The sequence below is a fragment of the Sycon ciliatum genome, chromosome 4, assembly GCF_964019385.1.
Source record: "Sycon ciliatum chromosome 4, ocSycCili1.1, whole genome shotgun sequence".
Classification (NCBI taxonomy): Eukaryota; Metazoa; Porifera; class Calcarea; order Leucosolenida; family Sycettidae; genus Sycon; species Sycon ciliatum.
This window is the reverse complement of record NC_088646.1, coordinates 30,075,543-30,100,196: the sequence shown is the minus strand read 5'-3', so window position 1 is coordinate 30,100,196 and position 24,654 is coordinate 30,075,543.

Sequence of the window (24,654 nt, the reverse complement as noted above, 5' to 3'; positions counted from 1 at the left end):
CTGAGAGCTGCGGCTGGTATGACCGCGCTACATCTGCCTGATCTGGTATAACTGCGCTTCGTCTGGTTTGACCGCTAGGCCTGGCTTGACCGCTAGGCCTGGTTTGACCGCTATACCTGGTATCCGGTATGACCATGATGACCGCTACGCGTATACGCCTGCTACAATCCCCACGCCTGCTATGCCCCCTAGACCCTATCCTACGCCGCGCCTGCTGGAATGAGTCCCAGTACCGCGTCCGATTACGTTCTGTCTGATTGCAATCGTGCGCCCAGCCAAAATTATGCCCAAAACGTTGCTCGTTTGGAACATTTGGGGGTTTTCCGGGCAACGGGACCCCCCCCCCCCCTGCGTACGCGCATATCCAGTGCCAGTGGCTCGCTAAGCTGGGCTCAGCAGACTGAAAACCGAAAACATGGCCCGATGAGCACGGCCTCTGATTGGCCAGATCCTAGGAAACACTCACGTGACATGTGAAAAGACTTTATGTATTTGTAGAGTGATGACTACATCCCATCTGGATTACTTGTACATGTCATTGTACACTCGCCAGCTGTCCCTTAGCCTTGTCTCGCGTGAAAGTTTTTATTGTTGTTATTATCTTCAATAAAGCTGTGAACGGTACCATTCAACTGTTCAATAATGCAACAACCTCTCCTCCATGCACTCCCAGCTAGCCCTTTCCCAAAGGTGCTCGCCCTTTTTTCGCCCTTTTTGGCCCTTTTTGGAAAAGCCCGTTTCTTTCGCTCTTTATTGCGTTTTTGGTGAATATCGCCCTTTTTGAGCTTGTTTAGCTGACAAAGTGCTAAAATCTCTTTGCTCATGCATGCGATCACAGTTTCCAAGTGCTCGATGGGCCTTGGCACGCCGCTTCGGGGGTAGGGTCCAGCGGATAATGCCGGCATTCGGCATTATACGACTATCCGAGCATCAGAGCATTATGGAGCATTAGAAAGGAACAAAACGAGCATTATGTGACTTTGAGCGGCATAAAGAGTCTCACAGTGGATAATATCGGGAAATCCCAGGTTTTTGGCAACAATCGGCTACAATCATGATCATGAGATGTTGTTTTCTGATGATTGGCTTTTGCCATGAAACTCTGAGTAACAACGAAACAGCCCTGTTTTACTCCTTTTGTGTACCTCTTGCGTACTACGCTCCGCCCATTCCGGGCGTTTGAGCACTAGACTATGCATTGTATCGGCGCATGACTTTGTGATTGTGTAGACACGTAACACCTTTAGCACTAACGCTACACAACTATTGCTACATAAAAACGTTATGATTGTAGCGATGTGGTAAGGTAAATGTATACAAGCCATTTGTGAAGCATACATGTACATGCCCAACCGAGGCCGAGGCAGTTCAAGTGACACAAAAATCGGAGAAACTATTTACGAGGTTTCTTTTACTTTTAAAATAATGGAGAGCTATGGAGGAGACATACATGTACGCGAAGTGCATATCAAACAGACGAAGAAGAGTTTTCTAGTTGTGCCAGAGGCTCTGGCGATAGCATCCAGTCTAGCGATCCTGAAGTAGACACTGATGCATTGCTAAATTTGGACCAGGATGAAGGAGCGGCTATACAGAAAGAGCTCGTTCCAAAAGAACTGCCTTTGCCGAGTCCAGCTCAGGAGGCTCGAAAAGAACTAGAATTTCTCATGGACTCAGTACCAAGTTGATTGCTCAGCAGCGCCTGTCTTACTTTCCTGATGAAGCACGTACAGTTAGTTGTGGACGGTTGTAATGCCAGGCCTACAGTCAAATGCTATCAGAAAGGAGGAGTAAGCCATACGTCTACACACCATCTCAAGGAGAAGATGAGAGCACAAGCAAAGGATGTAGAGTGGCAAAATAACTTCTGACCACGTGTTTTCAGGATTTCCGCAAATGGCAGGGCTCTCCGTCTGAGACCCCCCCCCCCCCCCGGATCTCAGGAGCTGGCCTCACGTCTGGTGTGTCAGATGAAGACATTATTCACAGAGTGGACGCAGTGACAGCTTGTCTGCAGGCAGGAATACTATTTGCCAAGATAAACTTCATCCCAACAATGAATGACTACCTGCACAATGATAATGGTTTCATCTCTCACTACATGGATAATTAGGGGCAAGATTTGATACACCAACTATTCTGCTCAACCCTGCATCAAAGTTGGAATAGAGAGCAATCAATGGAGAAGCGATCATGTCTTATAGTGCGAAGAAGTGGTGGAGCTCGTGAGAGATAAGGTGGCAACTTCAGATGTAGATCGACGATGTGCATAATTTCCTGGAAGTTTGGCAATGTGCAGACTTTCTTCCATTTTTGTCCCCAACCAAGCATTATATCCCTTGCTGAAGCACTATAATCAGCATTATAAGGCAGTGTTTGGAGCATTATGGTTAGCATTTAATATACGAACATTTGGAGCCTTATCCGCTGGACCCTATTTGGGGGAGGGGGGGGGGCAACAAGCTGGTGAAGCTTGTACCCGGTACACAATGCTGTAAAAAGTGGGTTTAAAAAAAACTTTACCTCCTGTTTTGCCTTTCGTGGACCCATAAATGGAAGAGTGCGTATTCATTTTTCAGCTTGGGCTCATGTGAACATGTATCATGGCTATGCTTCACTGAAAAAGAGCACTTTTCAGCATATTTTGAGGGACGCAAAAAGCACTAAAAGAGCACCTTCGGGAAAGGGCTACTCCCAGCCGACACGTGGCTAACCACAGTAGCCATTACACACATACACATGTCATGTCGCTCACATGTATAAAAGGAGGCGCCATCGCCTGTTTGTGTTGCGACTTTAAATAGAATTCGACAACAACAACACACACACATACACACACTTGTACTTGTACTTGCTCACTGCCAAAACTGGTCACGCGGGTCTCCCCGGGAGAGGGGAGAGAGACTCAAAAGGAATCTTGGAAAGATGACTCAATTGGCCATTGAACCACCCAGCGGCCGACACCCCCTGAAATTCTCAAACTAGGGTGGACTTGAAATGATCCCACTTATGGGCTCACCACACCTCAGTAAGTGCGTGAGGACACACACACACACACACACACACACACACACACATACACACACCTCGGACCTTGGACGCGCTGCCGTATTCTGGCTATGCGGACCCCATGGGGGGTTGAGCAGGTTCAGAACAGTAGGGGCGATGAGGGGATAGGTCCTGTGGTCTACTGAAACGCTGACCGCAATTGCAAACGCAAAACACATACACACACACCACACACACACTCACACACACACACACACACACACACACACACACACACACACACACACACACCTGGTCCTGGTCCTGGTAAACACTGCCATTACGGTCACGTGTCCCCTCGCGGGGCCGACAACATGGAAAACGACGCGCGACGGCAGAAAGTCGGCAGTCCGCCGAGAGATCAGGGACCATGTTCAATCGCCACGACGAGAGAGCCATCTCCGGCAGCTATGGATTTGGAATCCACGAGTAGAGCGGCAGCATCGGCCACAGGCCCCACAGTGGGCCTTGCAGCATGAGAGAGCGAGCCGCAGACGCTGCGGCGGAGGAGTCGCCTGGGCAGCAATGGTAGACACCGCCGCCCGGCACGGAGCCCGAGACGATGTCGCGGGGAGCATCCGGGAGTTGGGGCACTTGTGGACCGCCAAACCTCCGGCACTGCGGAACCAGCCCTCGCAGGAAGAACATTGTCGGCTACCTCTCTGTTCTGATACAGGTTTGCGGCGCTCATCGAGGCATTTATGACGAGGCAAACCACTCCTGGAGAAGAGACGGCCACACTCGGCACAAGGTATTCGCAGGGGCTCACAAACGGGTTCGGGCGGGGGTAGAACACTACAAGCGGCCCGCCATTCCCGTCTATCCTGGGCCAAGAATACCATTCGTCGATGCCCAACGCCGCCAGATCCCTCCGCGCAGCATCGCGCCACCTTTTCCTCGGGCCGCACATTGGACGGACAGGATGTAGGGTGCACACACACACACACACACACACACACACACACACACACACACACACACACACACACACACACACACACATACACACACACACTTGACCCTTGTGTACAGCTGCCAGTAACTGGCTATGCCGCCCCGATGCGGGGGAGGAGAGGAGAGCGTGCAGTCATGACGCCCTGCAGACATGTCGCCGAATGTCCCGGAGCCAATGGAAACCTCTCAAATACTTGCACTCATGTTGAAAGTGGCCACGATCAACAGGCCTGCACCCGCCTCTCCGACAGTTGTGGCGGCTGAAGCCTGAAGCCGATTTGCAGCAGCGGCCACAGACACTGCAGTGATGATCGCAGCAGCGGTCAGTCGAGACAGCGCCCCGGGGTGGGGACGCCGAGGGCAGAGATGCTTGGGCTGGAGGCGATGAGGCGTGAGCAGTAGCGGTTGGCTCCACTGCTGTAGATGGTGATGGCTGACAACGGTGAACAGCCAGGCCCCCCGCACTTTTAAACCACCGCCGGCAGGTGCTGCAATGCCGCACCCCACGCTGAAGCTCTACCGGAAGCCGACGCTCAGCAAGGCACTTGTGCCGCGTAAGACCCGACTGTTTGGTGAATGTTCTGTTGCAGGTGTTACAGTGAGCAACCGGCTCCGGTGCAGGACGGTCCACACTGGGCAGATAGCTTCACACACACACGCACACACACACAAACACACCCAATGGCCGTAGCCATCATCACATTCGCTCCCATTCAACTTCTCGCCCGTTTGAAGTTGCGAATTCAAATAAATGCAAACAAGCAAACAAAAACACCACACACACTACAGTGACCGCACCACACACACACACATACACACACATACACACATACACACATACACACATACACACATACACACACATACACACACATACACACACACACATACACACACAAACACGCACACACATACACACACCCACACACACAGACACGTCAGACCTCAGACATGCCCACCGCGTAAGCGATGATAGCGAACAGCTATGTTAGACATAGCAACTTGTGCACACACCTGTCCTGTCCTGCCCTGAACATTGCTGTAAAACGATCACATGTCCCCTCATACGAGGGGCCGACAGACCTCGTTGAATACGGTACGCAGCACGTACAGACACACACACAGTGACACACACACACACACACACACACAAAACACCATGTACCATGTATACGCCCGTCGCAAGAGAAGCACGCAAATCTGCAAATGCACTGGATGTGCACCCACAGATTTTCTCTTTATAATTATAGCAACGACAGCGGAACTGATTCTGATTGAAACAGATCAAGACAAGCGCCAAATAACTGTTTAAACCACACAACTGGCGAAGCCATGTGAATTGGCCGAAACGTACACATGTATAAGCCTTCACTGAGGCAGCGCTATGAACGGTTAACCGTGGTTACTTTATCACTGTCTTTTTGGTCTTGCTCATTGTCAGCGCCAGCTACATGTAGGTGAGGTCAGCGCTGCATACTTCGGCGCCAAGAAGAGCATACCGGTATGTGACAAAGGGGCACCAAGAGGTTATCATGGATTCGAATCTTTCAATCCTAGAATCATGGAACAATGTCATCATTGTCATTCACATGTACTTGTAAAACTTCTCGTGGAAAGCAAGCCTTCATTCAACCTTGGTGACCACTGCTACCCAAAGGACAAGTGCACTACAATTATTATTATAGAGTGGTTATGAAGAACGAAGATAGGCGGTCGTTGTTGCACATTAAAAAAAAAAAAGAGAGAGAGAGAGAGAGAGAGAGAGAGAGAGAGAGAGAGAGAGAGAGAGAGAGAGAGAGAGAGAGAGAGAGAGAGAGAGAGAGAGAGAGAGAGAGAGAGAGAGAGAGAGAGAGAGAGAGAGAGAGAGAGAGAGAGAGAGAGAGAGAGAGAGAGAGAGAGAGAGAGGGAGAGAGAGATACCTGGAAGGGTATAGAAGACGGGATCGCTCACAACGCTGGGAGAACATAGAAAACAACCTCCTCTTCGATTGAAAATTGGCCAAAAAGTATGTGAAATGTATGTGCGTAGGTGCATTTCCACCGGCAAGCTAATCCCTCATTACGTCATCAGCGCTCGCTCGGCGAAATTCAAAAGTCGTCTTCCCGCTCGACTCGATCGCTTCTGGAGACTCGTTCTTGTTCGAGGGGTCTTCTCTTTCACCTACCTTCGTCTTGCCATCGAAAACTCGGCGTCGAAAATGAAGCCGGAGTGCCCCTTTAAATTCGGTGACAGAGACAATGTCGACACCAGCTAGACTGAGGGGTACGCGGTCAGCAGCAGACACATCAGCACCAGCAACCAAAAACTTTGTCTTTGTGGCACTAACCGCGAGGCCAAATTCGGACGCCGTGTTGTCAAAGGCTTTCAATGCGACCTCGGCACCAGCTCTTGATGTAGCGAACAATGCCGAGTCATCAGCGAACTGAGCCTCCGTAGCGGTAGTGACAGGGTCGGTGCGGTGAGACTTCCTGTAGAGGTTACCAGTGTCAGCATTGTGCGAGAAACTGAAACCAATACCAGGTACACCACTAACGCGCTGCTGCCATCTGCTTACCACGGCCCACATGAATTTTTTTCAGTTATACACACATACATACACACGCACACCACACACACACACGCACACACACACACACACACACGCACACACACACACACCTTGACCTTGACATACAGCTGTTCCCCTCCTCATGAGGGGAACAAATGGGTAGCATTACGGAGTCGCGGCAGAACATCCGGCCTCCTGCCGTTGCAGATCCTGCTGCCTGCGATATCTCTGGCTGCACGCACAGCAGAGCTTGAACTCAAGACGCTCCCTCGCTGTTGGTCGCTTGCCGCGCTCGTAGTAGTAGTAGTAGTAGTAGTAGTAGTAGTATTCTTTTATTTTCCATCGGAAGCCTCAACAGTGATGAACACAACTCTTAAGAGGGCCGATAACAGAGTAGAGGGGTGTGGGGTGAGAAAAAATAATAAAAATAATAAGAGATATTTAAACTAAACTAAACTGATACTTGGAACAATAAAGCAGCAGTAAGCAGTAAGCAGTAAACACAGGTATACAATACAAGCGATGCAGATCAATAGGGCTTGAAAGTGATGACGTCAAAACGGCCAGGGAGCAGTAAGTTGACATCAGATTTCTATTTTTGGATCCACTAAGGTGTGACTTTGCTATTGCCTATGTATGTGGGTGCATAGCAACCCACTCATGTTGTTGTTGTTGACTTTTATTTTACTTCACCAATTGCACAGGCATGATTGCCTTCTTACCGGCCTATAGGTCCGGTTCTCACAGAAAGATGAAGAAAATTATATGAGGAAATGTATAGAGATAAAGACATGCAAGCGGTACGATTATTATTATAGAAATGTTTGTTATGACATTGTGTGTATGCTGACACTCAATTTGTGTGAATTTTTTTATAATGTGATAACAAATAAAATGTAGTGGAAGCATTTCATGAGAATATATGTGTGAACATTGGCAGACTTAGTTGGATGGGGACACTTTTTAGCAGTCCAGGGAACATGAAGTACGGCGAGGGGTGTTGGACTGTTGGCATAGAGTTTACAAGTTAAGTACGTCAATATCAGATAGGGCTCTCTTGAATTGATCGGCAGCAGTTATCGATCTTACATCAGCCGAGAGGGCGTTCCATGCAATACTGCTGTGAAACATCATACTCGAGCGACCAGCAGGCCCGCGAAGGAAAGGGACTTGGAGCAAGTTGGAAACTTGGCCCCTAGTGATGCGCTGATCGTTTAGCACGGTGTTTGGAGCAGTCGTTGTAAAGAGTTGCTGTAGGAGTGGGCTACAGTATCCATTGATACAGCGGTGTACAAAGATTAGAACTTTCTGAGTGTATGTGTGTGCCAGGCTGACTATACTAAGAAGTGCCAGAAGCGGTGCGGTGGGGGTGAGAAAGCGCTGTTGCAAGGTTGCGCGAATGCCGGCTTTGAAACTCTTCTCCAGACGTCCAAGCAACTGGGCAGAAAGCCCAGGAACAAAACTATTAGAACCATAGCATAGCTGAGAGAGGACCATGCTGAGGAACCAAGTGCGTCTGGCGCGCAAACTGAGTCCTTGGCCATGCCTCCAGAGCTGGCCAATGGTCCTAGCAGTCTTGCGGCTCAGGTGTGCAATGTGGGGCTTCCAGGACAGCTCCTCATCGAGTATTACCCCGAGATACTTAGCCGAAGGTGTGATAGCGAGTTTGTCAGCATGGCAGAACACCTCAGGCTGTGTGTCATCTGCGCCACGGGGCTTTATGAAGAGAAGCTGAGTTTTTGCTGCATTCAGCAGCAAACCAATATCTTCTAGCCACGTGGCGAGGCTTGTGATTGCGTGGCTGAGGGTTCGGCATACTTCAGTGGGGTCGGTGTCTGAGCAGTCGAGAGTAATGTCATCCGCAAATTCTTGGTGGTTTACCGCCGGTGGCAGGATCGTGCTCAATGTGCTAGTGTACAAGACAAATAGCAGGGGACCAAGAACGCTGCCCTGTGGGACACCACGAGAACAAGAAACGGCAGGAGAGAGATGTCCTTGAACTCTGATCTGCTGGAAGCGGCCTGAGAGGTAATCAGCAAACCAAGTGAGTGGAGTACCAGATATGCCAAAAGAGAAGAGTTCAGTCAGAAGACGCTCGTGCTGAACGCGATCAAACGCTTTCGACATATCTACGAACACAACTCCGGTGTACTCTCGTCGAGATTTGGCTAGAGACCATCTGTTGACTGCGAGGGCAAGTGCATCCTCTGTGGAGTGTTGTTTACGATAGGCAAATTGGCTGGTGGGTAGAAGGTGGGCTGATTCGAGATAGGTGGTGAGCTGTTTCTTTACAAATGCCTCCAGAATACGGGAGATGATGGGTAGCAGGGAAACTGGGCGGTAGTTTGTAGGTGAGGTTGGGTCGCCACCCTTAAACAGAGGGGTGACATGTGAGGATTTGAAGGTGGAAGGAAGTTGGCCTGTTCTGAGCGAATAGTTGATAATTTTGGTGAGATTGGGTGCCAATATTGAGGAGAACTTGTGTAGAAGTAGGCCAGGCACACCATCACTGCCAGTCGCCTTACTTGGGTCCACAGAACTCAAGCAGGACTCGACGGCAGAAACTGCGACTGGCTGGAAAGCAGAGAAACCACATTGTTGGGTTGGTCCCAAGGGAGCTTGAAGAGTGGCGGGACGCGCTGGGTCATGTACGACACTACCACATGTTTCACTGAGATCCTGTAGGGATGCCTGTGGGACCTGGGCTTTCTTTTGACGACCAGTTACAACATTCAACACTCTCCACAGTTTGCGCTGGTCACTCGTTCGGCATTGTTCAGTGAAGAACTGGTTGCGCAGCTTCCTGTCGAGTCGACGGGCCATGGCCCGAGCTTCTCTATGCTGATCACGCAATTGTACATTCGCTTGATCTCTCATGAGGAGCCGGTGTAAATGATTACGTTTACGAACTGCACCCACAAGCTCATCAGTCAGCCAGGGGCACGGGCGGCGTGCGCGTTTACGCTGGGGTACCAATGGTGCATACTGGTCTAGTGTGGACATGATAGAAGAAGTGAAAGAATGAACCATATCATGGATATTGCTGTGGGCATCAAAGTCTTGCTGCTGTTTCCTCTGGAGGTCGATACTGAAACTGTCCCAGTTTACTCGATGGAGACGTCTGGTGGTTTTCACTGACGATGACACGTGCTGGTGTGTGTGAATGTTCAGCCGGGCCAGCACAACAAAGTGATCACTTATGTCTAAGTGTATTGCTTCACAGGTACCATCCAATCGGGAGGTTGAAAGGAACAAATCTAGCATCGTGGATGATGTTGCCGTGACCCGTGTTGGAGATGTAACATAATTGCAGAGATTGTAGTGGGAAAGAATGTTGTACAAAGGGGATGCAGATGGAGAAGTTGGATTGCTAAAATCAACATTGAAGTCGCCAAGTAGCACAGTGGATTGCTGACATCCCTGAACAGCTTGCTCAATGTTCTGATCCAGTGCGGTCCAGTAGGCAGCAGAACTATTTGGCGGCCGATAACAACAGCCGAGGAGCGTTCCATGTCGACCCGGGGCTAGAATCTCCAGCCACAGCATCTCTAGCTCGCACTCTAAATCGGCCCGTTGTCGAACAGCCAGTGACTCATGACAGTACACAGCAACTCCGCCACCTCGCTGATCAGGTCTGTCTCTTCTGTATAGCTTGAAGTGCGGGATGGACAACTCCTGATCGGACACATCCGGAGTCAACCATGTCTCGGCTATTGCGAGAACGTGAATGCCTCGTGTTGAGATGAACGTTTGAACTTCTGCTACCTTCCGCCGAACACTACACACATTCAGAAATCCCACACTGAGTGACTGGGTCGAGGAGGTAGGTGGTGCTGTGGGTGTTACATTATAGTTATAGTTCTGCATTTTTTTTTTTTTTTAAAGTCACGATTAGACTCTGGCAAGCGGACTAAATCGTGAGCCTGGAGCTAGATTTGTTGGTTTCCGGGAATCCTTCTTCTTCACCCCAGTTGCCAACTCTGGTGAGGACTCAGTGCTGGCATTCCTGCCTCGACGTTCAGGCGTGAACCAAGTGTGGATCGCTTCGGTGTTGATGTTTGATGCCACTTCTGATAGGAGTCTCTCTGTCCGTTCTAGATCTCGCTCTGCAATGTCTACTTCGACGTCCGCGAGGGGAGTTCTGGGGTGTGCTGTCATGCTTGACAGCGATCCCTGTGCGGACGACATGTCTGGCTCAGTATCTGTCAGGTTTTTCAACGCTGAAGTAACCTCAGTAGGCCCCTCATCGACTTTCGTAGTTTTCAAATTCAAATCCGTTTCGAACACTTCAGTGCTGACTGCGGGTTCTCCAACATTTGACCCCACAGGAGTTGCACTCGTACTACATCCAATACTCGAGAGAGTGCTCGGGCTGGTGCTGGGCCTGCTGGCAGTGCTGCTGCTGGAGCGTGCCGAGTCTGGCGACTCGTTTTGGACTCCGGTCTGTACGGTAAGTTCACCAGGTTGCACTCCGACAGTTGCAGTCGCGCTTGTTCTGGTGTGCGCGGTTCGCTTCGCGTATGTCGTTCCTGTGGCGAGTTTGCAAGCTGCGGCGATGTGTCCCGGTTGGGAGCATTTACGACAGGTTGCAGGCTGGCCTTCGTAGCGTCATGTCGCATGCAGGTGTGACTTTTATTTCGCCACCAGTTGTAACCCCGCCCCCAGTAGCCAAATCAGTCAGTTTCACTGGCTACATCACCATGCTGTGGGTAAGACCGCTTGAAATGTGCTTGGATCCATACAAAAACTGGATCCAAGTGGATCCAGTTTTTGAATTTTAGAAATTGTTGCTATGCTGTGACGTAGCACTTTCAAGCCCTATGAGGCCGTTTGCTGAAAAGAAGATCAAAATACTTCTGAAAAGACGCTGCGTCTTTAAGCATGGTCATAATGGGATAATGCAAGAATTAAAGAGATGTTTTTAAAAACGAATTTAAACTAGGAACGCAGTAAACACAGTTATACAATACAGGCGGTGCAGATCAATGAGGGAGTTTGCTGAAAAGAAGATCAAAATACTTCTGAAAAGACGCTGCGTCTTTCAGCATGGTCTGAAGGTGCTTAGCAAATGTAGTGCGGTGCTGGGTGCGCCACTCCACAGGCAAAGAATTAAAGAACAGGGCAGCACGATTTGAAAAGGAATTGACACCGTCAGTCGTCCGGAATTTAGATATTGCAATAGCAGCATTAAAAGAGCTTCTTGTTGTCCTAGGGCCGGTTGAAACTTGAGGGAAAAGGTCCGTCAGATTTGGGAGAGGGAAAACGACATGATTAACATGGATAAATTTAGCAATGCTCGTACCGTTTAAAAACAGAGGTCACATGACGGGCAGTGGAATGAGCAACAATGTTACTTTTGTTGGTGTTGAAGCACTAGGCTGTCCCTGCGGGAATTTGCGGAAAAAGTCATCGAAAACTTGCGCAAGAAATTGCGGCAGAAAACAACAAAAACGCGGCGAAAAATGCGGAAAGATGCGGAACTTGCCAGGAACTCGCGGAATTATTGGCAGGAAATTGCGGATTTGGGCCAAATCACGAAATTTGTTGCATCATTAGAATCGCTATTTGTGTACTGTGCAAATAACCCACGTACAGGATCATAGAAAGCACTGGATACTGCGTGAAAAGTGAAGAAAACAACAAAAAACGCGGGAAATCGGGGACTTTTCAGAAATTTGCGGGTTTTGGCCAAAATCGCGAAATTTCTTGAATCCGTGGAATCGCGATTTCCTGGAGGGACAGACTAGGCGAGGTGCAGGATCCACAGAGTCCGATGGCTGTAATTAAGTAAAGACTTTAAGTTTAAGTGTTGGGAGGAACCTGGGCAGTTCTGTACCTTCAGCCCACCAGCACTCTTGAACCATCTACCACATACAACGTTGACACGACTTTGCACCAGGCTGTTGGCTGACCGGAAGTTGACGGGCCGCACTGCACTTACATGTATGCCGCTTGTACCCAGACGCACTAAGATGGCGGTCGCAAACACTGCAGTGCACAGTTGGCTTAGACGGTGGTGGTGGAGGCACAACATCAACGACACTCGATCTCCACAAAGGTCGATCCTGGCCTGTTCCAAACCATGGTGTATCCAAGGAGCGTAGCACGCGCACACACACACACGCGCGCGCATGCACGCACGCACACGCACACACACACACATACACACCAATAGTTCGAAACAACGAGGGGATTACGGGTGCTTCCAAGTTGTTGTTGTTGTTGTTGTTGTTGTTGTTGTTGTTGTTGTTGTTGTTGTTGTTGTTGTTGTTGTTGTTGTTGTTGTTGTTGTTGTTGTTGTCGTTGTCGTCGTCGTCGTCGTCGTCGTCGTCGTCGTCGTCGTCGTTGTTGTTGTGTTTATTTTAATTCGCAAACCAAACGGGCAGATCTGCCCAATGAAAAGGTGGCGAATGCAGATAGAAAGCAGTAATAAATGAAATTGGGGACTGATGTAATTAGGATAGAGGTGGAGAAAAACTAAGACAGCTGATCATCAAACAGGACGTTTGGTACTCTAGGTACTAAGGCCAGTAAGTGTGTGCGGGATCATGCTGGCGCGGAACTGGCGGAGCGTGGAGATGGCACGTACATCGCTGGGTAATGTGTTCCACAGCTGGGCGCCCCGGAACGCGAGGCAACCCTTGCCGAACCTGGTGGAAACTGGCGGTTGGCGCAGACCCATGGTGGAGTGCAACCTAGTTGGGCCAGCTGACGAAGGAACTAGGAGGGCTTGCAGTTCAGAACTTGCGTGCTCATTCCGAGACCTCCAGACCAGAACGATGAACTTCTGCCTGAATATCTCGGATACTCTGTAGGTGTCCAATTGCAGCAGGAGGGTACGCGCGGAGGTGTGATGCGAGAGTCCGAAAACCGCCCTTGCCGCCCGATTCTGCATGACTTGTAGCCGATCCAATTGGTTGGCAGTAAGAAGCGGGGAAAACGCATTGGATCCGTACATCAGGTCAGACATGATGATCGCTTTAAAGTAGAGAACTCGGCTCTGATGAGTCAAGCAGCGACGCAACCTCCATAGTGCTCCGATCCTCTGGGCCAGTCGAGCGGTGCAGCGATCAACATGGGGCGTCCATGACAGATCCGAGTCGAGGAGCACTCCAAGATACCTGGCCGCAGTAACGACAGGAATCGGCGTTTCATGACAGTTTACATTGATCGTATGCTGGGGCTGCTGAGGCTGCCTGTTGGGGTATACAGGGATCACGTGGCTCTTGGCTGCATTCAAAATGAGACCACGGGTCTGCAACCAGTCAGCAAGTGCAGAAACCGAGGCCGATAGCGTAGCAGATACCGTGTCCAGGGATGTGCTGCTGCTGATCAGCGCAATGTCATCGGCAAATTGAACTGATGAAGACTGGTTAGCTATGGTTGGAACTTCGCGGGTGTATATACTGAAAAGGATCGGTCCTAGAACAGAACCTTGTGGCACGCCACAGGATGGTGCAGAAATGGCACTCTGATCCCGTCCAATACAGATACGCTGAGTACGGCCCCACAGATAGGCGGAAAACCACTTTAGGGCTGTCCCTGTTATGCCGATATCGAATAGGTCCTGGAGTAGCCGTTCATGACGAACCTTGTCGAATGCCTTTGACATATCTAGAAGGCATATGCCAGTACACAAACGCTTGTCCCGTGCACTAAGAATACGATTTAGCATAAGTACCAGGGCATCCTCCGTAGAGTGGCCTGCGCGGAATGCAAACTGAGTCGTGGGGAGGGTACCAGATATGTCCAAAAACTGGGCTAGCTTCTTTTGTACGACTTTCTCCAAGAGTTTTGATAATATGGGAAGTAGGGACACTGGACGGAAGTTAGTGGGAATAGACGGGTCCCCAGCTTTGAACAGCGGGATAACGTGTGCGAGTTTGAAGGCTGTGGGGACAGTGCCATTGACAAGCGAGGTTAAACAACGTGGCCACGGACGCAGCTAGGATATCGGCACAGCACTTCATTGCAGTCTGAGGCTGTGGACCTTGCGGTAGCGGGATGCTGTGAGGACGGGCATTGTCTGTTACTACTGCCTGGAAGACTGACGAAACTTCTTCAATGGGGCAAGTAGGCTCCACACGTACTCTCTTCCTGTTCGTAACGGAGTTTATGACGTTCCAGAGCTTACGCGGGTTCTGACTGGACGCGGCACATTGCTCATCATATTCCTTCTGACAGCTGTTTCGCCTACCAAAGGCTCGTCAGAGAATGCGGTCCGTCATGCAGTGTTAACTATTAGTAGTATAATTATAGTTACTCTTAATCCCAATGGCAATTCATTTTTCCCTCGCGCTATTGTGCAACCCCCCCCCCCCCCCGCACCACAGCTGCGTCTACTGGGTGAGATTCGGGTCGGTTGCTTAAACATCTGCAGCCTTCGACACAAGGTTGCAGAGCTAGAAGACCTTATTAACCTGCATATGTGGGATGTATTTGCCCTTTGCGAGACGTGGCTGAACAGCACCATATCTGATAATGAGATCCACATTCCTGGTTACTGTGTTGTCCGCTGCGACCGCTATGGCCGCCAGGGGGGAGGAGTATGCATTTTCTACAAATCAACGCTCCCCGTGTCTCACCGTCCTGATCTCCATGTAGACGGCCTTGAAGGCACCTGGATTTCGGTGAACAGACGTGGTCACCAGCATCTCATAGGCTGCATGTACCGCCCGCCCGACTCAACAGTCACCTATTGGGAAAGACTTGATGGAGCGCTTCATAAAGCAGCATTGTTGACACCATCTATGACTGTGCTTGGAGACTTCAACGTCGATGTCGGAGCCGGCACAACATCCCTGCACTATCAGCGCTTCTCAGATTTGGTGGCATCTTATGGCCTCAGAAACCTGGTCACAACTGCCACTAGGACCCAAACAAACTGATTATCAATTCTCATGGCCGCATCTCTTCCTCTCTCTTCCTGCATAGAATCGGAAAGCTGTGGAACTGCCTTCCACCAAGGCTGACATCCCAAGATTCACTTTCTAAATTTCAGCAGCAATATCGCTTGCACGTGAAAAGTTTTAAATTTGACTGTAGTGGTATATCCCTGGACATTTAAATTAATTGTTTTATTTTGAACAACCCAGCCCTGTGTTTATTGCTCATTATGTAGCATATACTGTAACACGTGTAGTTTTCCTCACTGTTTATTTCTATTGCATGATTTGCATCAGGAGATCCCCTCGACAGGCCATCGCCTCTGGGAGATCCTTTAATAAAGAGTATTATTATAGGACCACACCCCAGTGCCCCAATGGCAAGATCATCGACTTGATCCTCACAAGTTGCGATGATGCCCGGAGTTGCGCCGTAGTGCCGTCTGCCCTCAGCGACCATGATGCCGTTCAGGTCCTCTTGGGCCTGCACGTTCAAGTGCCCAGACAAGCATGTGACTCGTGGAAGCCATTCCGCAACGTACGTAGAATCCACATACCTGATTTCCGAGACGACCTTAATGCAGCACACCTGACCCCCCCTGGCCCCCGAACACTACATTTGACGACATGTGGTCAATTTGGCACTACAAACTCTTGGCGATCCTCGACAAGCATGCTCCTCTCCAGTGTTCTACTGCCAAGCGGAAGCAGCTACCACCCTGGTCGGATCGGCACCTCTTCCAGCTCACCCAGCGCAAGAATCGGCTGCATAGGCGGTGGCGGGGAGACAAGGCAAACGCTGCGCTCCACACTGCATTCAAGCGCGCCCGTGCGGAAGCTAGAAATGCATACCGACAGAAGCGAAACACTTACTTCCAGGGACAATGTACAGCAAACGCAGGAAACACCAAGAAGCTTTTGCGTACCATTAACAAAGTCACCTGTAGAGACCGTCCCCATGTAGAACCTTCTTGTACGATCGAAGATGTCGCCTCAGCCTTCCACAAGGTGGTTACTGATGACTGTCGACCGCAAACTTTGTCTGCTCCCCTCGGGCCTCCACCCCGCACTTCCCTCCCCAAGTTCTCACATGTCAGTAGGGAGGTTTAGTCCCACGTAATCCGTGGGTACTTTACGTGGGTGTACCACGTGATAGTCAGTGACCCACGTACAGACGTTTTCTGATTCACGACATACCGTGTATGGAGGCTCACCCACGTTCCGCCAGAACGTGGGTGAAAATCAGAATGGAGCGCATTGTGCGAGCTGTGAGGGTGCTCCGCTGAAGAAGTTTCCGAAGCACGAAATCAAAATATTGGATGAGCTTCTTAGGCCGGGGTAGCTTCGTCTTTGACCAGGTTTTGGCCTTTAGCTTCATGCTTTTGTTTGTTCCGTGTGACTAAACACAACATTGCAACGTGGATGCCCTTCATCCACTTTACGTGGATCACCCACGTACGCGTTTCCGTTACGTGGGAACTAAACCTCCCTAGTATCGGTGCTGTTGAACGGCTACTCCAGCAAGTTAATCCCGCGAAGGCAACAGGCAGCGATGGCGTACCAGGGGCAGTCCTCAAACTCTGCTGTGACGTCTTGGCGCCGTCTGTCACTAGCCTGTTCAATGCCTCGCTGTTGTGCGGACATGTGTCTTCGGCGTTCAAGCTAGCTAATGTCATCCCACTGCATAAATCTGGTGATCCATCGCTGCCAACTAACTTCCGCCCTGTATCCCTTCTACCCATACTCTCCAAGCTGCTAGAGAAGTTGGCTCAGAAGGAGCTCATCACCTTCCTGGACATAACAGCATCGTTACCAACAGCCCAGTTTGCGTTCAGGCGTGGCCACTCTACCGAAGACGCATTAGTCCTTATGTCAAACCGCATCCTAACAGCCAAGGACCAGGGCCTATTCACAGGTGTATGCCTGTTAGACATGTCCAAAGCCTTCGATAAAGTCCAACATGTCAAGCTATTGCAGGATCTCCACAGTGTTGGGGTGTCCGGTTCTGCCTTGGACTGGTTCGCCAGCTACCTATCCGGTCGCACTCAACGTGTCTGTCTGGGGTCGCGGACTAGCTCTAATTCAGTTTGCACGAGTGGTGTCCCCCAAGGTTCGGTGCTGGGCCCCATTCTGTTCAGCCTTTACACCCGCGAGGTCCCCGCTGTAGTTGGCCAGTCCGAGTCAGTTCAATTCGCTGACCTCCTATATGGGTCTAACGCCTTCTCTTCCTCCCTCAAGGTTTCGCAGCTTGATCGCCTTCAGGTCCTGCAGAACCGAGCGGCGAGAGCGGTATGCGGTTTGCCGCCTCACACCTCGGCTCAGCCTCTGCTCGAACGGATGTCTCTGTACAGAGTTCGCGAGTGCTACGCCCAGAAGCGGCTCGTCCTGGTGTGGCGCTGTATCAATGGGAAAGCCAGCAGTGTCCTCCAGGACCTATTCTCACCATCAGCTGGCAGCACCACCCGGCACCAGGTTTCCAGGGGCCTCACTGTCCCCTCGGCACAGTCAGAAGCCGGCAGATCTCGCCTGGCCTTTCAGGCAGCCTTGGCCTGTAACGCTCTCCCAAGGAGTGTGAGGGAGATCAAAGCTGCCCAGCAATTTAAGCTTGCCTCCATCCCCTACACCTTGCAATGAATGCTCTGTCTGACTTTTCCCGTCCACACACCACGTCATTTACTCTTCTCTGCGTGCTTGTGCGCTTATGAACTCTTTGTGTTCCCTCTGTTGACGCTTCAAAATCGCTCTATTGACACTGCAAAATCGCTCTGTTGACGCTGAAAAATTGCTTATCATCTCCCTCCCTCCCCTCCCTCCTTCCCCCCCCTCTCTCTCTCTCTCTCTCTCTCTCTCCGTAGCTCTCTCCCTTTTGAAATTCGCTTCCATAGAATTGGGCACCATTGCCCGTTTGGCCTTGCGAAGTAAAATAAAAATCAACAACAAATGACGACATTGCGCTCGCGTGCAGCCGGCGAACAGCACAGGAGGTATCCGATGTCTTATCTGCTTCGGTTACAATCCTTGCAGACTGGCTGAAGGATCGAGACCTGATCCTCAATGCTGGCAAGAGCCGAGTAGTGCCAATTCCTGCCGGCTGTCAGCACACAGCTGATCTACAGGTCGTCTGCCATGCCACTTCACTGCCTAGCGTGCTAAGTGCTCGTTATCTTGGCGCCACAATCGATTCCGGCATGTCCTGGCACGCCCACATTGCCAAATGTTCTGCACGCGTGTCGCAGAAGATCGGAGCACTCTGGCGAATGCGCCGCTGCCTGAATCACCAGTCACGCATGACCTACTTTAGATCGCTGATCATGTCTGACCTGCTGTATGCTTCAAACGCGTACTCTAGCTCACTGCAAAGAAGGTGTTCCGTGTGGCAGAAGTCTTCAATCAGAAGCTAGCATACCTGGTCTGGCGCTGTCGTTATGCACTGGCAAGTCCAGAGTTGCAAGCCCTGCTAACCCCGCTGCACCCGGCCCTACTCGGCTCCAATCTGCCATGGGCCTGTGCGTGCCAGTTTCCCATTCAGTTGCGGGGCGGGGGCGCTTTGCTTGCAAGGGTGCTGTATTATGGAATGCCCTCCCCAGCGACATCCGTGCCATCCATCACGCTCGGCAGTTTCGCACGCAGGTAATCCCCTATACCTGTGCCCTGTAGATGCTGAAGACAAGCGAAATCTTCTGTTTTTTCTGTTTTCTTTCTGTTGTACCCGATCTCCCTCTGACTCTATGCTGAAGATCTAAGCATTTAAATTCTCATTCTCATTATAATTTTCATATTCGCTTTCATGTGATTGGGTTCTATGCCCGTTTGAATTTGCGAATCAAGAAACTAGGCAAGGTGTAACACAAAGAAAGTTCTCAAAGCAGCACACAGCGCCCAGGGTTCTAGGGAAAATAGCAGGTGAGAAAGAAACTGTATAATATATATGTAGTCACAAGCTTAGCTGCTAACATTTTCCACAGCTCGACTTATGCAGTCCGTGTCGCTCATGGAGGCTCATGGAGGTGCTGAATTCTCCAAGTATCGCCGAAGTCGCACCAACCTCTTCTTCACATTGTTGTCCCCAGCGGCGGGCTTGCGAAGTAGATGGTTTGGAGGCAACAACGTTGTAAATGGCCCACGGTACGCAGCGCTTGTTCAGCACCTCCTTGACTTGAGCGACACTGACTCACGCTGCTATGATAGCAGCGGATCCAGAGATCTCTACAGGGGGGTTCCGGTTGACCAAAATTGAACAGCCAAAATATTATGGAATCAGATTGTATTGAAGTTGTGCGGTTGTAATTACGACAATCCGATTGTGTTAGTTGGAATCGCATGCTTTTAAAACAAACTACGGACACATATTCTTCCATCGTCCACCACACCACAACTGCGCTCTCCACGTTGCCACAGCAGTGACAGCACACCACCACTGCACCATCGCTGGAGAGCCCAGTTGTGGTGTGGTGGACGATGGAAAACCAGTACAGGGCCAAATGCTGCTGCTTACCCTACATTGTATATATTTAGTACGGACACATAATCATATACATGTTTGCAATCGACTGGCACACAGGTTCAGTGAGGGCTTTGAAGACCCTTTCAACTTCTTGTAAAGATCGAATATGCAAGCCATGGGTACGTTGAGAGCCAGAAATGCCGAAATGACAACTTTCCCTGTCCGTTCGGAAATATTTAGCATTTTTACGATGCGAAATGCTCTATAATCACAAGAGCATTGTCTTCACTTGACAGAAACAACAACAGCGAAACAGTGTCGACAATCCTTCCAATGCCATCTAAAACACATCGCTGGCGCAGCACTCCGTTCCTGCGGAGGAACAACTAGTCACTACTGCATGCTGCAGCAGGTAGACATTACTGACTTTGCTTGGATGTCGGAGCCCTCATCTTCTGAGGAGCTTGAATTCTACGTGTACGATTCGAAGTTCGTTGAAGAGTGGCATCAATTGGAACATCCTTTCTCTTCCGGAAAAAAACTTGTCCAAGGAATGCTGACCACACCCATCCAGAGCAGCAGTGAATGACAGCGCCAATGGAGGTAATTTTGGATCGTTTCCAAAGATCAAAATTAAAAGGAAACAACCACCCAATCTACACTACAGTGTCCGTTTGTAAATCACGGACGTGAACGCCAGGAGACAGACTACGTGCAGTATCGATCTACCGCATGCGGTGCACTGTACTCCTTGACTCAGTGACTGCACTGTGATCGGACGGACGTCCTTTTGTGCACCCATGATATTTTTCGATATTTCTTAGCAGTACACTTTGCAAATTTTAGGGGGTTCCATGGAACCTCCGGAACCCCCCCCCCCCCCCTGGATCCGCCACTGCTATCTGGTGTTCACGAGGTGTTTGTCCCGCTGGAAACGGAGCGTCTCTGTAAGTTTGTATCCCTGGTGATGTTTGTGCCTGGAGAGCACTATATAAGTGGTGCTCTTCAGGCACAATCTTCCCCAGCCTACTCAAGCTCAACTGATGAGGGGTGAATTCCCCGAAACACTGTGTATTGAGCAGGGAGTGGTGTTTCTTGCAGGTTTTGCCGAGTGGACGGGTCGATGGACTTCTCGTGTGCTCTGGATGGCAGTCGTGAGTCAGTCAAGTGGGAATTCAAGTCCGCAGGAAAACCAGCTCCCACATAGGGAGCAACACACAATTCCCCAAGTATCGCCGAAGTCGCACCAACCTCTTCATCATTATCTGTAACTCTGCCAAAGCCATGCGACCGAAGCGAGGCAGACCACCTACTATGTGTATACGCCTACACTCTTGTATGCCCCGTGAACTTACTCAGCAGGAGCCTCCCACACAGCATCAACGGAATATGAACATCTGACGAAAAAAGGAGCAGACACATGTCTTCCCGTGATGGGCAGTACCCAACTGCAAACAGCGGGGAAGAAGATAGGCCGAGGCGACCGGGCAGGCAGCTGCAAACAGCGGGGAAGAAGATAGGCCGAGGCGACCGGGCAGGACAACCTCACCAGGCGGAAGAAGTAGCACCACCATCCAAGAGACCTAGGAGATCCACGGCGAATTACGGCAGCAACGCCAACAGCAGAAGTTTCAAACAAGAGGAACACTCATGGTCCTGCCACTGTGGCACCGGACACGGACTGGAACTGGACGGGTAGTGGAGATCAGACAGGTCAAGCGATATGAGGAAGGTGGAGCAGGCGAGGAAGATGAGAAGGATGCTGAGGACTGTGATGGTGATGATAGTGACGACGCGAATCTGCAATCAGGATGATGATAGTGACGGCGATGGTGGGGATGAAGATGGCAAGAAGATATTAGTGGTGTTCAAGCATCTGTTGTCAAGTGACACTTGTCGTCAGTCGTACATGTATGATGATGGCGTGGTTTAGTGTTGTGTGTTTGACTCGTACTTTCTGTCATGATCAGGTGTAAGAAGCTGCATACATGTACCGGTATATCCACAACCCACAACCAGACCGATGCAAACAAAAAGACTTCGTCACCACACTCGCACTCTATACTTTCCCCAATCACACCAAAGCCGAGTTCCTATCGGAGTTCCGCAACAGGGGATAGTACACTAATTGTGCTACTCCCTGTTGCGCATAGCCTTTTGCTTTGGTTGTCACTCTTGAGAAACGGAGAAATGTGTCTCAGAAACCTTGTATGCATGATACTGAACGTCATTCAAACTCAAACTAACTTGCTTGAATCGGCCTGTTTCATAATATTTTTTCCACTTCCATGTTCTGGTGGATGGACCTGCCAAGAAGGTGTTAGGGACCCATCAGCGTTGTTGTTGTTGTTTATTTTACTTCGCAGATTCTAACGGGCAAGTTGCCCAATAAGCGTCCGTGTTGTCGACGGGCTTTGTCATTGCTGGATGAGTGCCGTCTACGGTCTTTGTAGACGCGCGTTCCGGGTAATATCGACCTACTTTACAAGTAGGGATGGTCTGGAATTTTAGCCGGCTTTCTAATTTGCGCTATGTCAAATTAGCCCGTGCTTCACACAGCCGGACATGTCCATGCGCGTGCATGCGGACCCACACGCATGAACGAGCACACACAGAATAGTCTGGTTGAGTTGTTATGGAAGATATCAGGTGGTGGCAGCACCTGGAAGAAAATGCAAGGAGCAAAACTGTGAAAGCCAGGCAACAGCAGCGAACTCTACTTTCACAAAGGCAACACTCAAAGCAAGGCACGTGGGAAAAGATTGGAGCAGAAGAAATACGAGGTGTGAGCTGCAACCTCTCTTGGCGCGGTTTCGGAGCTGCCCTGTAGATTACTGATTAGCTACGTGAATCTGCGTGATTGATTAGTGTAATCAAGCTGCCAGCTGGCAGGTGTTCATGCGGCGATAACACGCTCTAGCCACTGGCTAGTGCGCCAATAATAATCTGCTCTGATAGCAGTGACTGCTAATAATTGCCTATGTTGACTTTGAATTTTTCTTTTCATCTTTTCCATCACGTTTATCATGGATTTTCAATAAAGTTCTTTAGATTGCCAAGAAGGACCTGATTATTGACATTGCTATACCTGGTGATCCACGCATTGCTGAAAAGGAAGTTGAGAACTTAATAATTACTAGTACTGCTCGCGAGATCCATCGGCTATGGGCCTATGGCAAGTTAGTTGAGACTCAGATTGTTCCTGTGGTACATGCAGTGGGAATTAACTTTATTTAGGCACTGTTTCCAAACAGTTGCCAGGATACCAGTCTAGTACCGGCTTGACACATCAGATTCTTACAAGATCCCCATGGAAAACGACCGTTTACCATGATGCAGTTCGCAGACGAAATCATGCCCACCGTCGATGGCTCCGAAAACCTACGGACACGGAACTTCATGACACATTTTCAGATGACCGCAAAGCAGCAAAGCGGCTTGCCCGTCAGCTGAAATCAACTTACTATACACAACTACTGGACACGTGTCAATCCAACCCCCCGTAAAGCTTGGAAGGTCCTCAACGACCTCAGCGGTCGGAAGAAATCGTCAACTCCTACTCGGCTCATGGCGTCTGCCCTCAATGCCCAATTCAGTTCAGTTGTCAGCGATCCGCAGAGACCTGAGATGTCCTATCCCAACCTGAGGGACCAAGCATAGTAGATGGCTTTTAGAACCGCTTCGAACCAGCCACATGCGAAGAAGTGCTTACTCTCTTACTGAAGGTAGACGAGAGGAAGTCCACGGATAGCGACGGAATTCCCTGCTATGTGTTGGCGTCTCCTCTACGGCACTGGGCTGGTTTGCGGACTACCTCAGCGCGCGACGCCAGTGTGTGGTCACTGCCAACGGTACACACTCAGAGGAAACAGCTTGCACTTGCGTGTCCCCCAGGGAAGCGTGCTTGGTCCGATATTATTCGCGATCTACACGAGATGTGCCGCATCAGTAGCTGACCCGGTGCGTACACTAATGTTCGCGGACGACATCATGCTGTACCTGAGCCACGCTAGCGCTCACGCCATCAACATCACCCTTTCCGCAGCAGTGTCGGCTGTCACCAGGCTACTCGATGCCAAAGGGCTCACCGGAAAGACGCAAGTGCTTGCAATCAAAGCTGGACGGCAGGCACACCTCGACCGCCACATTACTTGCACTGGCACGCCTCTTGCCCAGACCAGTACGGCTCGCTACCTCGGAGTCACTCTGGACGAAAATCTTCGCTGGTCACCGCAAGTCACCTTATCGTCCGACGCACGGCTATGAAGCTGCGGATCCTCCGCCAGATCCGGCACTGCCTAACAGTGAGGCAGGCGATGCTGTATTACTCTGCCCTTATCATACCGGATATTCTGTGCGTCGAACGCGTTTCTCCCAGGACTGTCCGCTGAGCAGCGGAGCACAGTAGCCAAACTGGATAAACGTTGCATCCGTTGCGTGGCCGATGAGCACCCATTGGCCCACACTCTTCCCCTGTACACCAGGCTGGGTGTCTGCCCAGTGCTGGAACGACTCGAGGAGAATGCAAGCTCCGACTCCTGACATTTAGAATCCGTTCTGGAATCGTCAGTGAGCTGTTGTCGTCCCGAATTGTATTGCAAGGCCCGCCGACAGGCATGACCACTCGAGGTCAATTGGGACGCAACCTTCCCCTCCCCCTGACCCACAGTGCTTCTGGCGAATGCCGACCGCTTCTAGCCAGCTGCCGACTCTGGAATGGCCTGCCCGACTGTATGAAGTCCATAGTACGCGTATTTTACTTCGGTTAAATGTAA